Source organism: Rutilus rutilus (genome assembly GCF_951802725.1).
Source record: "Rutilus rutilus genome assembly, chromosome: 9".
Classification (NCBI taxonomy): domain Eukaryota; kingdom Metazoa; phylum Chordata; class Actinopteri; order Cypriniformes; family Leuciscidae; genus Rutilus; species Rutilus rutilus.
In genome coordinates this window covers 5111459-5126382 of record NC_140223.1, presented here as the reverse complement: position 1 = coordinate 5126382, position 14924 = coordinate 5111459, and the positions used below count along the sequence as shown (strand labels likewise).

Here is a 14924-nt window from a genome sequence, read left to right as displayed (position 1 = left end):
TAGGTGTGTTTTTAGATTTGATGATGAAATAAAATCTTTACCACACTGATCACAGTTAAATGGTCTTTCTCCAGAGTGAACGTGCAGATGATACTTGAGACCTGATGCACGAGAAAAACTCTTTCCACACTGAGTGCATGTATACGGTTTCTCTCCAGTGTGAATTCTCATGTGTGCCTTAAGTTTTCCTTTCTCTGTGAAACTCTTTCCACACTGAGTGCAGGTGTGCGTCTTTTTGGCTTTTGTTCTTTGAATTGTAAAGTTACGATGTTCCTCCTCCTCTTCATTCAGTTCTTGTCTTTGCTCTTTCACTCTCACCTGGTCTAAAATACACAGAAATACAGTTAGAATCAGTTCAAGTGAACCCTTATTTAATAGCAGAAAGCAACAGAGATCAGATCTTTCACTTTTTGTTTTTGTTCTGTCATTCACTTGTTAATATAGTAAAAATAAGTTTGACAACTGCTATATACAAGATTAAGATCATTTGGATGTATTTCTCCATCATTTATCATCCATATACTGCTTATTAATTCACATCTACCAAAGCAGTCAACAATGAAGAATCAAGAATGGACACCAACCTATTTGTTCCTCAGTATCTTCATGTTTTATTCTGGATGGTTCTGGATCCCTCATGTCTTCAATCTCCTCTTTAATAAACTCCATCTTTAACAGTCACACAGATTTCAGCTGCTACTCCTGGAGTTTGTCCTTCTCTTGTAGGATGATGGGAATATTCCCAGTATTTATTGGTGAATTGTTGTGGGAGGGGCTTCACTGCAGGTGTGAACTGTGGTCACTGTGTTTTTATCCAATCTGCATTTAAAAAGTACAGAGCCATCATGTTAAACTGCTGCTGAAAAACCTCATTGTCTCCAAAAGTTCCCTGTTTTCAGCTCATTCATTATGGTGATGTCTGAGATCATTTGTAAAAATATGTTAAAATATCCAAGGCAGTAATATGTTTAGATTGTAGTTCAGCTCTAATAAGTTTGAAGGAGATGAAGTCAGAAACAAGACAGGATATGGTAATAGAGATAATTCAAGGATTATATTCAATCAAACAAGCTAGTTTAAAGGTACAGTTTTTGTGGGTTCCAGCTCATATTGGGTTGAGAGGTAATGAGGAGGCTGATGCATTAGCAAAAAAAGGCAATAGAACGAGAAATAGTAGATATACAGATTTTATTTAGTCAGAAATTAAATCAATTATTAAAAAGAATATTCTGAAATTATGGCAGCAATATTAGGATAATGAAATAAAAGGTAGACATATGCATCAAATACAGTCAACAGTGGGTAAGGGAAGAATATCAGGTAGGAGTAGGTATGAAGAGAATATGATTACAAGATTAAGATTGGGGCATACAAGATTGAATAGTACATTTCACTTAAAGGGATAGTTCACTTTGAAATTAATTTTTGATATGTTTTAGCTTACCTCAAGGGCATCCAAGATGTAGGTGTCTTTGTTTCCGCAGTAGTTTCAATTTTGATATTTTTAGGTCAAACCGTTCTTGTCTGTCAGTCATATAATGCAGGTCGATGGTCACTGGCTCAAAACACAAGCACAGAGTCCAAATTAAAACAATTCCCCACGTCCAAATGAAACAATTCCCCATCGTAAGTACACATTGATGGCCTAAGACACGAAACGAGCGGTTTGTGTGAGAAAACGAACAGTATTTATATCGTTGTTATCTCTTGAAAACAGCACACGTCCAAATGTTCTGACGGCGCGGGCGGGTATAGATATATACATAGATGTCGTCTTGGCTACTGCAGTTCATTGGAACGAAACCGTAGCCAAGCGACATCTAGTGTATATATCTATACCCGCCCGCTGGCAGATATATATACCCGTCAGATCATTTGGACGTGTGCTGTTTTCAAGAGATAACAACGATATAAATACTGTTCGTTTTCTCACACAAACCGCTCGTTTCGTGTCTTAGGCCATCAATGTGTACTTATGATGGGGAATTGTTTTAATTTGGACTCTGTGCTTGTGTTTTAAGACAGTGACCATAGACCTGCATTATATGACTGGCAGACAAGAACGGTTTGACCTAAAAATATCAAAATTGAAACTACTGCGGAAACAAAGACACCTACATCTTGGATGCCTTTGAGGTAAGCTAAAACATATCAAAAATTAATTTCAAAGTGAACTATCCCTTTAATAAGTAAGCATCCAACAGGTTTATGTGAGGTATGTGAAGTTAGTGAAACAGTTGAACATATATTAATTCACTGTAGGAGATATAATGTTGAAAGGAAAGAGTTGAAGGAGGAATTAAATAATATAGGAGTTAAGTTTAAAATTCAAAATGCATTAAAGTCAGATAGGAGTATAATAAATTTAATGGTAGAATATTTGGGAAATACTGGGTTAAATAAACATATTTAAATGAGTTTTTTTTTTTTTTTTTCATGGGGGCTGAGAGTGGATGGAGGAGCTGAACACGCAGTGCTGGATGAAATTCTATGAAGCCTCTATGCGGGTAAATAAGGGGAATTTATGTCGGTTGATAGGTTAAACATACAGTATATAATTTTTGGCCGCTAGGGGTCGCTAACCTCTTACAATAACAAAGGCGTAGTTTGATGACGCAACATTTGCTAAGAATTATGGACCTTGTCGTCAACGTCAAGCCAACCGATCTAATACAGGGCTGCCAACTCTCACGCATTGAGCGTGAGACTCACGCAATTGACACTTTTCACACGCTCTCACGCCACACATCCATTCCCCCCCCCCCCCCCCCCCCCCCCCCACCCTCCCGAGAAAAAAAAAATCTCACTCCAAGCTAAACTCAAAAGTTGGCAGCCCTGCTAATAATGTTTATGGATGAGTGAATACATCTATGTTTTTATCATGACTGATATGAAGCAGGTCAGGATTGCTAAGAGACAGCTATCAGCTCCACACGCGACGCGAGTCCCGCGGATATAAAAGGAATATGGACATTTCATTCTACCGTGGAGAATTACTACTCACTGGTCAGTTAATTAGACAAATTAAACTTGTGAGGTAACGCAGCGCTGTTTCACTTGGTCTAACATTACACTATCACACTAAACTGCATTTAAATGTGTTGAAATTTATGTTTCTATGTGTTAGTTTGTCTGTATGAGACTAGCAGTAAGCTAGATCAACATTAGAATAACATACAGATCATATTCTAACATTTTATCATTGTTGAACTATATAACATTGATTAGTTTTATGTAAATGTGCTCACCTGTTTAATAAAGTACATGTAGGAGCGGTCGAAGTCTCGGACGTGGAGCTCTCGTTTATATACTGTCTATGGGAGCTCTCGGCATCTCGAAAACACCGCGCTGATATTGATTCTCGGTTTAGTTCTCCTTTTTTATCCAAAGTCTGCTTGCCATGGTCCATAATGTTTGAACGAAACAACAACAGCGTGCAAATAGACACTGCGAACTGCACAGTTGTCCACGTCTGTCGCCTTGGTTACTATCAGAGGGCTCTGGTTACTATGGCAGTACGAGCGGAAACCAGGGAGAACGCGGATATCACGCCATTGACGGCGACAAAACGGAAATAAAGAAACGGTGCGTGTCTTCGAATTAAATTACAAATTTCTCCTCGTTTGAAAGTTGTTGGAAACAGTCGGGATAATGTAAGTAGGCCTACACAACTAAAAAATATATATAACATAGATATATTGATTTTTGCTATTTTTAAAGCAAAAAAATACATATTGTACCTTTAAAGAAGTATAGGAAAGTGTCAATGGTCCATTTCTGAGATAGGTGGCGGTAATGCACATATTTGTTTGAGATCCGCCGTAAAAAAAAAAAACAAGAAGAAGAAGAAGTTGTTCCTCATTGAGAAGTTTTGTTTTGCCCTGGGGCCTGTACCATGAAGGTAGCTGAACAAACTTGGGGTTACAGGATTAGTTTTGAGTTGACAAAACCAAACCGAAGCAATCAGGCTTTATTGGTACCATGATGCAGCTCATCAACTTTCTCTGTCAACTCAGGCTTTGATCCTCAAGCTATGATTACTTCACGCGCGCGTGCACATAAAAGAGTGACGTCGACACTGAACAACCAATCGCGGGTAGTAGAGCGAGAGCGATATATTTTTCCGCGGAGGAGCAAGAGATAATCATTCAGAATTACGATGAATTTAAATATGTATTTCAAGCTCGAAACAATACGGTCTCTGCTGCCAAAGCAAGAGAAGACTGTTGGAGAAAGATTGCTGATTGTTAATGCGTAAGTTAAACAAATACGTTCTATATTTATGTAAAATTATGTGTATGTGTAGCCTATACGTGTAATATAGCCTATAGCCTATTTTTATAATATATAAAAATGTGCATGTACTAAGAAAGATTAATATTCATTGATTTTTAGATGCAACCCCAACTCCAAATGTTCTTGGCAGCAGATAAAGACAAAATATAAAAATATAATTCAAAGTGGTGAGTATTTACCACAACCTTTTATTATTTTTGTGAACGTTTTATCACAAACACTTGTTTGCAGCAAACAGAAATAAAGAGTTAAATTCAGAAAACCAGAATACACTGGCGGAGGAGTTGGCTCTGAGTGGGCAATAAGGGACGGCCGATTATGGATGGGATTACAGGTGCTGTACAGTCTGACCCTGGTGCTGGCTCCTCTAAGCAAGTAACACTGGGTAGCCTACGTGTGCGATACATTACTACTTTTTTAAGTTTTAAATATGGCTGACTGTATGTTCTGCAGTAGAGGGAAATACAGTGTCCCTGTTGAAGCCAGCACACATACACACAGTTTCCCACACAGAGGTCAGTATGCAGCAGACAGAACACCAAACATAACCTGCTTTACAACAGTTATGCTTTACATTGGCCTATTTTTATTTATTATGGTGGAGGAAATGATGAAGACACTCTGTCTGTGTGTTCTCAGACAGTTGCTGATGTGAATGCACTGGGCTTTTTATTATGGCACACATTTGAATGAATATTTATTAATGCAACTTTCTCTTGCTTTCTTTCTCCCTCCCATCCCACAAAACCAATAAAACAGTTTGAGACCTATCTGCAGTTTCAATGTGCTTTTATTAAGTGTAATATTGTATGGTGATTGCATCTACATCTGCACCGGGTGGTCCGCTCTGGTGACTCTTGAAACGTACCTTTAGGAGGCCAAAGGTCATCTCTATCTTCACTCTGGTTTAACTGAGGGCCACATTGAAGCGGTGCTGTGGCCCTGTCTGAGGGTCATGATAGGGGGTTATTGTGTTGGTTTTTCTATCTCAGTTCAAATTAAGTTTTGTACTGTACCAAATTTAACTTGCTTTCCTCAAAGCGCTGACACAACAAAGACTCATGGAAAATTTGTGAGACAAGCACTGGAGCCAGGCCATTTGGCATCCAAACTTGTGATCATACGTTCATGACCACCACAAGTCGTCTGCAGATGAACTGTTTAGTAGATCATTGTTATATCTGTTAATGTTACTATTAATTTAAAGATTCATCTCACAGAAAATAATCATCTCACATATTCACATCATCTCTACCTGAACATTAAGGCTGTGATAGGACTTCCTATTAACATAATCTGCCTCATGTTCCCCTAGAGCAGTGGAGATTGGAGCAATAGACTGCATACATGCAATGACTCTAGGGAATCATATCATAAGATTTACAGAATAATAATAAAAAAGATTTTAAATAATTCTTAACATGTATTGTATAGTACATTTGTGAAATTTGCTTAAAAAAAAAAAAAAAAAAATTGTCCATGTGATGTCACCCTATCAATATATCTTACCGGCAATTTTATAAAAGCCCTCTTTTATGGACATGGTCGATAAATATCCGGGGAACACTATTAATTAAACTATTCATGTACTCCTGCAGAGCGAGGACCACCTTGCGAATGGTTTGACAAACCGTGTTTTCCCCTAGCTTCTGTGCGTCACCCACCGTGCAAGAATGTACCACTTGCAACAAAAAAAAAACCGCAATGCAATATTTGCGGTACAGTAAGTGCATGAATTCGACGTGTTAAATTCTTTATGTGCGGCTCAAGAAGTTCGCATAGATAAGACATTCCCTCCGCGGAAAATCTGTATCTTTCATACAAATAACTATCAGGAAAGGCAAGGGGATTTTGTCTGGCTAAAAACTCTTTCTCTACGAAGTGCTCGTCTAACAATTTGCGCTGAGATGTCACAGGATTTGGAAGAAAAGGTGATGTCATTGTAACAGACACTGGGAATAAGTTACGTCACCTATATGTTTCTTTGCTCTCAGCTGATTGGTCAAACTTCAGTCTGAGATGAGATCTTGAATCCAGAACATAGCCTGCCCCGGAGCAGGTTAGCCGTGCAGCGTAAGATACCATGGCGACGAACACCGATTAAAGCCAAGCTACTTTCATAGTACCTAAAACCCAGGGTTGGCGGAAACTAAACTGAAACATAGCTGGCTTGCCACCTAAACCGGCTTCATGGTATAGGCCCCTGGTGAACATCTCTGAGCGTTTCTGCCTGTGGTTTTGTCTTCCCGTGGATTACTCTTGGACTGTTTATTCTTATTCTATATTTTGCTGCCTGTCCTGGACTGTTTTCTATTGTGGACTGATTAATGTAAGTTTGCTGCCTGACCTTATGCCTGTTTTCACATTACGAGTTGCTTTGTCTCTACTGTTGTGTTTGCTGGTGATTGACCCTGATTGTACGACCAAGATCACAATAAAGCTGCAAATGGATCCTCACTTTGCTGAAGCCTCGTTACAATTAAGTGAAAAAAAATCTCCACATATCATTTTGGTGGATAGAGTCTGTGGAAATGTCGTTTAAGTGGGTTTAACTTTCATTTTGATGTTAATGTATGTTTATAGCCATATCAGTGACCTGTGTATTACATGAATTGCAGTATTGTTAGGGAGGACGGTACTTAACATTTCTCATGCATCCTTCAGCTGAAAGACAGTGAATCTGTGTGTGTGTGTGTGTGTGTGTGTGTGTGTGTGTGTGTGTTGATTGTTTGTCCTCTGTCAATAAACTGCAGATGTGGTGCATTTGTGTTGCTGGGTGAAAACTTGACTTGACTTGACTTGTTTTCTGTTATTAAATCAGGGTTCACTTGAAAATTCACATTTATCCTCCTTAAAGGGATACTCCACTTTTTTGGAAATAGGCTCATTTTACATCTCCCCCAGAGTTAAACAGTTGAGTCGATCTCCGGGTCTGGCGGTACCACTTTTAGCATAGCTTAGCATAGATCATTGAATCGGACAAGACCATTAGCATCTCTCTCAAAAAAATGACCAAAGAGTTCCGATATTTTTCCTATTTAAAACTTGACTCTTCTGTAGTTACATCGTGTACTAAGACCGACGAAAAATGAAAAGTTGCGATTTTCTAGGCTGATATGGCTAGGAACTAGGGCTGGGCGATATATCGAATCACATTGTTATGCGCATCAACTGTTTAACTCTGGGGGAGATGTAAAATGAGCCTATTTCCAAAAAAAGTGGAGTATCCCTTTAAACTCATTCTAACAAATTAATGTTTTCATATGTTTCAGACCAGATTGAGGTGAAAGAGGAAAGACAAGAACTGAAGTTAAAGGTAATGATGCAGTAGTTTGTATAAAGGAGGTGTCTGGAAGGAGACCCAAACTTGTGACCTCTGAGAAGGACTGTACTTAGGGTTGATATAAAATCTCAATCTCCCCAGGTTTTCCGGTCAGAACAATAATGAGGACGAATTTTACACTCTCATGCCACTCTTTAATGAAACAGTTATAGACGAAGTTTTGTTCATGGTTTCTAAAACAAAACAGAAAAACAATGGACTCATGAATAATAAGTATTCATACACAATTGTAACAATAAATGCAATTGAGGTATAAAAAGAAGATTTCTAAATCACTACAATGAATATAATATAACAATAAACAATATATCTCAAAAGTGCAAAATATTATACAACTGGTACATATACGAATGGCACATACAATAACTGTCTTGAATTGCACAGACATAAATGATTAAACTGCCTGGTTGGCTGAAAACCAGCAAAACTCAGCGCTATAACATTTGGCCGAGAAGGGGTTAAATCGCGCCACATCCGAAAACATGCAGAGAGCGCATGCTGGTGTCACGTGATCAGAGTTAAAGCCTACGATGCGCACAGCCAAAAACACGGTGAAATCGCTCTAAACACCATCAAAGATATGGGAAAGTATGAAACTATCATGTAGCCTAAATCTTGTTTGGTTATTTAGCTCCAGGAAAGCACACATCGATAGGCAAAGTAAAGTGTAAGGAATCGTACACATACTACATTAATCTAAGCAAGCAACAGACAACAATATTTAGATAGACTCACATTCTCATGGACTCATGAAGCAGAACTGAAGAATAAAGATATTTTCCCCTAGATATACCGGATCGATAATGGAGCGAGTGTCTCCGATGAAAGTTACATGCATACTGACAACAGTTTGGGGTTGCGCTAGTGGAGACTGTCTGATTGGTGGAGAGAAAAAAGGGGGGAATGCTGATTGGCCTAACCGTTGCTGGGCACGTGTAAAGTGTAAAGTGACACTACAGTAAACTATAATAACTTATAATAACACAAATACAAGATAAATTCAGAACCTTATTAACAGTTTGTTTCTGCCTGTTGACACCAATAAAATGAGCTTAATGTGCCAATTTACAGAAGATCTCAGACATCACCATAATGAATGAGCTGAAAACAGGGAACTTTTGGAGACAAAGAGGTTTTTCAGCAGCAGTTTAACATGATGGCTCTGTACTTTTTAAATGCAGATTGGATAAAAACACAGTGATCACAGTTCACACCTGCAGTGAAGCCCCTCCCACAACAATTCACCAATAAATACTGGGAATATTCCCATCATCCTACAAGAGAAGGAAAAACTCCAGGAGTAGCAGCTGAAATCTGTGTGACTGTTAAAGATGGAGTTTATTAAAGAGGAGATTGAAGACATGAGGGATCCAGAACCATCCAGAATAAAACATGAAGATACTGAGGAACAAATAGGTTGGTGTCTATTCTTGATTGTTGACTGCTTTGGTAGATATGAATTAATAAGCAGTATATGGATGATACATGATGGAGAAATGCATCTGAATGATCATAACCTTGTATATAGCAGTTGTCAAACATATTTTTACTATATTAACAAGTGAATGACAGAACAAAAAGTGAAAAATCTGATCTCTGTTGCTTTCTGCTATTAAATAAGGGTTCACTTGAACTGATTCTAACTTGATGTGTATTTTAGACCAGGTGAGAGTGAAAGAGCAAAGACAAGAACTGAATGAAGAGGAGGAGGAACATCGTAACTTTACAGTTCAAAGAACAAAAGCCGAAAAGACGCACACCTGCACTCAGTGTGGAAAGAGTTTCACAGAGAAAGGAACCATTAAGGCACACATGAGAATTCACACTGGAGAGAAACCGTATACATGCACTCAGTGTGGAAAGAGGTTTTCTCATTCATCAACTCTCAGTAAACATCTGCGTATTCACTCTGGAGAGAAACCATTTAACTGTGATCAGTGTGGTAAAGATTTTATTTCATCATCAAAACTAAAAGATCACCTGATAGTTCATTCAGATGAGAGGCCTTATGTGTGTTCTCTCTGTGGAAAGAGTTTTTCAAGGCTGGAAGGATTTAAACTGCACCAGAAAACACATAATGAAGTGAGAGATCATGTGTGTTTGGACTGTGGGAAGAGCTTTACTACAGCTGAGCATCTGAAACGGCATCAAAGAATTCATACTGGAGAAAAACCTTACAAGTGCTCATATTGTGACAAGAGTTTCACTCGGTCTGAATCTATGAAATCACACGAGCGAGTTCATACTGGAGAGAAGCCGTACGACTGTACTCAGTGTGAGAAGAGTTTCACTGCATCAAGTAATCTAGTAAAGAATATTTGAAAGCATTGTTCTGTGTCACAGTGATCAAATGTTTTGTTAGATTCACATCTAGTGTTGCTCTAAAATTCCACAAGATTTGTGTTTTATATGTTAGAGAACGAGAAGGAAAATTATTGAAAAATTATTTTGATTGAACACTTACTGAAAGAAATACCAAAATTAAAAAAGACTGGAAACAAATGTAGTCAAACAGTCAGTTATTTGTTAAGATATGAAACAATTCCCTGAAGTTGATCAGGCTTTTTTTTTTTTTTACTTTTGGTTTAGTTACATAAACAGATGTATATACAATAATGTATATCTGTACAATAACTCTGTATAATAACAACAAATAAAATTACCATTTCACTGACAATGTGTGATTTTGTGAGTAAAAGGTTTTTAATAAACTTTAATTCTGTGACGTAAGTTTTGTCATTTAGCTGTCAGTGTAAGGCAGTTCTTTGTCTCTAGTAAAACAATAAAAACGTCCTGTGGCCTGTTGCACAAACCGGTTTCAGTTGCTAACAGGTAAAGTTCGAGATTAGTTTGAGCAAACTGGCTTTTTTGGGCTCAAGAAAGTGGATTGGTTTTTAGTTGTGTTCATCACCATGGCAACTTCCGCTACACGGCTAGACCAATCTGTGTATTGACATGTATCTGATACAGTAAACTCCCCCTGTATCTCTCACTCCAAATCAAAGCAGTTTATAGTGGGAATATAGTGGGAATCCACTGACCAACTGGTGAGAGCAGCTGGCCCTAATATAAAAACAGTGTGGAAGTGGAAAGCCCAGGAAGAGGTCGACATGGCAATTAGCAGGCTGAAACATCGTGAAATAGTCGGCAGAGTCCAGGAGGGTCGAGCAGGCCTTGGGAGAAGTGAGACCCCCCTCTTCTGGTCAAAGGCCTCCAAGGAAGCGACAAGGACCAAGCAGGAGCACCTTAACATCAAAGAACTGGAAGAACAAAGTCATCCCTTCAGAGTGGCGACGAGCTGTTACAGTGTTCATCGCGAAGGAAACAAACTCTACCACCATTAGCCAGTTCAGGAGCATCGCACTCCTGAATGTTGAAGGCAAGATTTTCCTCTCCATCCTGGCCAAGAGGTTGACCACCTACCTCATAAGCAATGGGTACATCGACACTAGCTGCCAGAAGGCAGACGTGCCAGGCTTCCCAGGGTGCGTGGAACACTCTGCAGTCATATGGGAGCAGATCCAGAGAGCAAAAAAAGAGAGAGGAGACCTGCATGTGGTGTGGCTGGATCTAACCAACGCATACGGGTCAATCCCCAACCAACTCATCAAGTATGCTTGGACTTTTTCTACATCCCTGTCTGCATTTGTGCCCTGGTGACCAAGTACTTTGAGGACATCAAGATGTGTTGCACCCATCAGGACTTCACAACAGGCTGGCAACAGCTGGAAGTGGGCATTGCCATGGGATGCTCAATCTTTCCCATCCTGTTTGTAGCAGCCTTCGAGGTTATCCTGATGGGGGCAAGGGTGATGGTTGGAGGTATGAAGCTACAATCAGGCCAAAGGCTACCACCATGGAGAGGCTATATGGACGACATTACCACCATTCTCCAGACAGCAGCATGTACAACAAGACTGCTGAAGAGGATTGACAAGCTTGTGGGGTGGGCGAGGATAAAGATCAAACCCACCAAATCACGCAGCCTGTCCCTCAGGAAAGTGGTTAGAAGTGACTATGCCATCTTTGTCGCAGACGGTGAAGAAATCCCTTTGCTGGCAAATAAACCCGTCCATAATCTGGGTCGTACTTACACAGCAGACCTCTCTGATAGGCAGATGGGGGAAACAGTGAGGAAGCAGGTCGCAGATGGCCTCGCCAGGATCAATCAGAGCCAGCTCCCCGGCAAGTATATGGCCTCTGAAGATGAGCTAAGTCCCCTCCTCGGTGGCAGACAAGATGGATGGGCTAGCAAACTCATACATCAGGAAGTGGCTGGATCTGCCGAGATGCCTATCAGACGTAGGCCTCTTTGGTAGGAACACACTCAGCTTCCTGATTAGATCCACCTATGACACCCTACCTTGTCCCAGAAACCTCCACCAGTGGTTCGGCACTGAAGAACTCTGCCCCCTTTGCAGTACCAGTAATGCAAGCCTCCAGCACATCCTGTTGGGTTTCAAGACAGCATTCTCCCAAGGCTGCTATAGGCCGCAACACAATCTGGTGTTGAGGAAGCTAGCAGAGGTGTCAGAGTCATGTAGACAGGAGGCTAATAGTAGACCTTCCATGCCAACAAGAAGTCCTATCCTGTTTGCAAGGACCGGAGAAAAAATCAACCACCCTTACCAGAGAGCAACATCTAGAGTCCTCTCATCTGGCAGTGAGTGGAACATGAGGGTCGACCTGCGGAGGCAGCTCCAATTCCCCAGGGAGATCATAGAAACTTTGCTCCGGCCAGACCTGATCATGTGGTCAGAGCCATGCAAGACCATCCTGTTGGTGGAGGTCACTGTCCCATGGGAGGAGGGAATGGAGGCTGCCAACGAGCGGAAGCGTGCCAAGTATGCAGACCTGGTAGAAGACTGCAGAGAGGCTGGCTGGAAAGCCACCACGTGTCCCATCGAAGTGGGATGCAGGGGCTTTATTGGGTCCTCAACGGTTCGCCTGCTCTGGGATGGGATGTACAGGAGCAGGGTGTCGAAAAGCCATTAAAGAACTGGCAGAGGAGGCAGAGAAGGGCAGCTTTTGACTGTGGCTAAGGAGGAAGCATAAGGGGTGGGGGCCAAATAACACCTAGGGCATCAGGAGGGGGTGGTAGGGAGTGATTCCTGCCATCGCTCCACCACCAGGAGATGTACTGGGGTTAAAGGAGTGAAACATCCATGACTGGTGGTCCCCAGCTGATGGTCCGTTTTATGCCCAGAGAGGTGCTCAGAGGAGCACACCAGCACAAAAGGCACTGGTGGAGGTGCGTCAGGCAGCGATGCTCAGCAGGTCGACCATCAGCCTGTATTTCTATAATGTCCACCTCTACATTTTTCTCTTAAGTGTACCTGCACTTTTTCTTGCGTACCGCTACTTCTCGCATGTAGCCAGTACTCTACCACTGACAGAGAAAGCGTCAGTGTCACGCCCGTTTCACATATACTCCACTGTATACGTGCGCATGCAGTGTGTATTTTTCTGTACCCATGTTAACAGGTTAGAGCTTTCACACTGCACGCGGATGCGGTCCGTCGATCCGTTCTAGGTGCGGTGCGTATACAGTTTCGATCGTTTCCACACCGAGTCTATTTCTGCTGTGCTGGAGTTCCGGTGTTGTGCCGAATTTCGACCCCCTGCCAAATTATTACCCCCCTCGTTGAAATCAATACCTGATTGCCTAATCCGAACCCCACCCCTAATCCTAACCCCTCCCCCACAACTAATCCTAAACCTACCAATAGGGGGGATAATAATTTGGTGGGGGTCGAAATTCAGCACAACAGTTGTTCAGCGAGTGATGACGCGGAGAAGTTCAGCGTCAACACTCGCTCTGGTGTCGATTCTCTCAGTCTGAGAGGGAGGGGCAGGGTCCGCGGAGCCCGACCAATCCTCACACTCAGACGCTGCCACAGAAACAGCATCGTCGAGGTCCTCTGCAGATCCGCCAAAAGAGACGAGTGCAGCCGCTTCGAGAGAGGGGCGTTGATCGCTCTTTGCGAATAACACAGGCGAAGTGTCAGAAGGTGTGGGTGAAGCACGCGGGGACGGACCCGGTGTGCACACGCTCAGATCACCGCACTCGTGGATCCTCTGCTCTCGCAGCGTCTTCCTTCGGGGCTCGATGGGCGCCAGGGATGGAAGATTGACGGATCGAAGCACTGAGACCGGCATGCAGTCACATGAAAGGCAGCCGCCTTTAGTGAGTGCTGCCTCGGCGTGCTCAGGGCCGAGGCAGACAGCACACTGGGTGTGTCTATCCGACACATGGAGGGGAATCCCGCAGGATTTGCAGATGGGGAGCGGCATTTGTAACAACGCACTCTGCTCTTTTAGACGGAAGAAGGTTTAAAAGCATATGCTCGTCGGATGCCACAGGGAAACGATCAGCTGGCGAGGATGCCGGCACTGAAACTGTTCTGCTGAGGAGGCTGTTCCACGACGAGAGGACCGTTTACCTCTGCTGATTTGCCATAGGTTGCCGCAGCACAGCCAATCAGCTCGCTCAGTCGAGCTATGATGCTCTGTTGCTGTGCAGCTGCAATGCGTTTTAAAATAAAGCAGGGTTTTTCCTGTCTCTGTCAAATTTCGTGCCGCCTCCGGCTCTCTACTAATCAGATACAATGGTCAGATACACTTTTCTCACCGTGGTGGTTCTGTTGCTGTTATTGCTTGTGTCCATTCTCAAACCGTTCAGTGCTGGACGGAACGCGGATAATCCGCGGGTCGGGCGAGCCAAGTAATACAAACATTCCATTCCAATGAATCGATGGTGGATGACAGATAAATCATTATAATGTGCTGAGTTTAATAAAGACATGGAACTCTCATCACGATAAAATGCAATGAACGTGCGTGACTCTTTTACTTTCGTTTTCAACAACGTAATTCTCTTCAGTGAAAACCCATCAAGGAAAACAAATCAGGGCTTGTCAGGGACCACAGACTGTGTCCAGGACACGTGTGTTTTTTTGTTTTGTTTTTTGAAGGGAAAAGCGAGAGAGAATTGTATTACTTGCCCAACCAGACAAATGCCCTGATTAAAACAATTTTTAATATAAAAATAAAAAATAACCAGGGAATCGCCGCAAACGTGAGGATGGTTCTGTTTTATTTAATTTAATGTAAGTGGCGATTGATAGCCTATAGTTGATAATAACATAGGCCTACCTAACGTACTGACGGTAACAATGTTGCGCTGTTGAGGCTTGCGCAGTTATTTATAACATATTATAGTTAAGAAACAATATATAGCCTAGGCTACACACGACCAGAGAGCTGTTTTCCTGAATGCCTTCAA

At 41.7% G+C, this 14924-nt stretch overlaps 1 long non-coding RNA gene across 1 annotated transcript in view; it reads right to left on the bottom strand.

Moving 5' to 3' along the window:
* Positions 1 to 289: 289 nt before the first annotated feature.
* LOC311296696 overlaps positions 290 to 14924 on the bottom strand; it is a 143076-nt gene continuing 128441 nt past the window's right edge. The window contains exon 3 of the long non-coding RNA XR_014628682.1: positions 290 to 323. This is a non-coding gene — a long non-coding RNA (uncharacterized lncRNA). The remainder of the gene's footprint in view (positions 324 to 14924) is intronic.